At 45.3% G+C, this 552-nt stretch overlaps 1 pseudogene; it reads right to left on the bottom strand.

Annotated features, from left to right (window-relative positions):
* On the bottom strand, window positions 1–552 carry LOC116306970 (ficolin-1 pseudogene; annotated as a pseudogene).

Genomic DNA, 552 nt, shown 5'->3' with positions numbered 1-552 from the left:
CTATTTAAGTTTCATCCTTGAGATTTTCAAGCTTCTGTAATCAAATTTCAATCCATACCAGCACATTCCTTCATTGCTCGCAGCTGGCTGACTCGAGAGATATAGTCCGTTGAGGTGTGAATCAAAACAACTATTATACCACCAGGCCCCTTTAAAGTGGGCTGCGCAACTGACACCGCTATTGTCATTGTCTTGGTCAAATGTGCTGAATCTCATGTTATTATGGATCCTTCTGGCTAATGTCCCTATTGTAAGAGTGTCCTTAGCAGTTCCAGAGCATCCGCTTACATTCAGGCGGTAAAAGTCACTCTCATCAGCGATAGAGAACGATGAATACAAAGCATAACCCGTGTTGCCCGTCCAGTCCCCAAGATCAACACGTAATGATGTTAGTTGTCTCTTGGTCAGTCGGTGAATCTTGTCAAGGCCCAACCAAAACTCACCAGTCAGGTTACCAAAACCGGTTTTGTAGTCTTGCCAACCGCGATAGAAGTCTACGGAACCATCAAAGCGGTTCTGGAATACAGTCCACCCTCCGCCATCTGTGGTCAT

The sequence above is a fragment of the Actinia tenebrosa genome, unplaced genomic scaffold, assembly GCF_029948245.1.
Source record: "Actinia tenebrosa isolate PJP-AT-01 unplaced genomic scaffold, QUT_ActTen_1.0 PGA_scaffold2__45_contigs__length_23673736, whole genome shotgun sequence".
NCBI lineage: Eukaryota > Metazoa > Cnidaria > Anthozoa > Actiniaria > Actiniidae > Actinia > Actinia tenebrosa.
The sequence above is the reverse complement of the archived record's forward strand: the minus strand, read 5'-3'. Positions and strand labels throughout refer to the sequence as shown.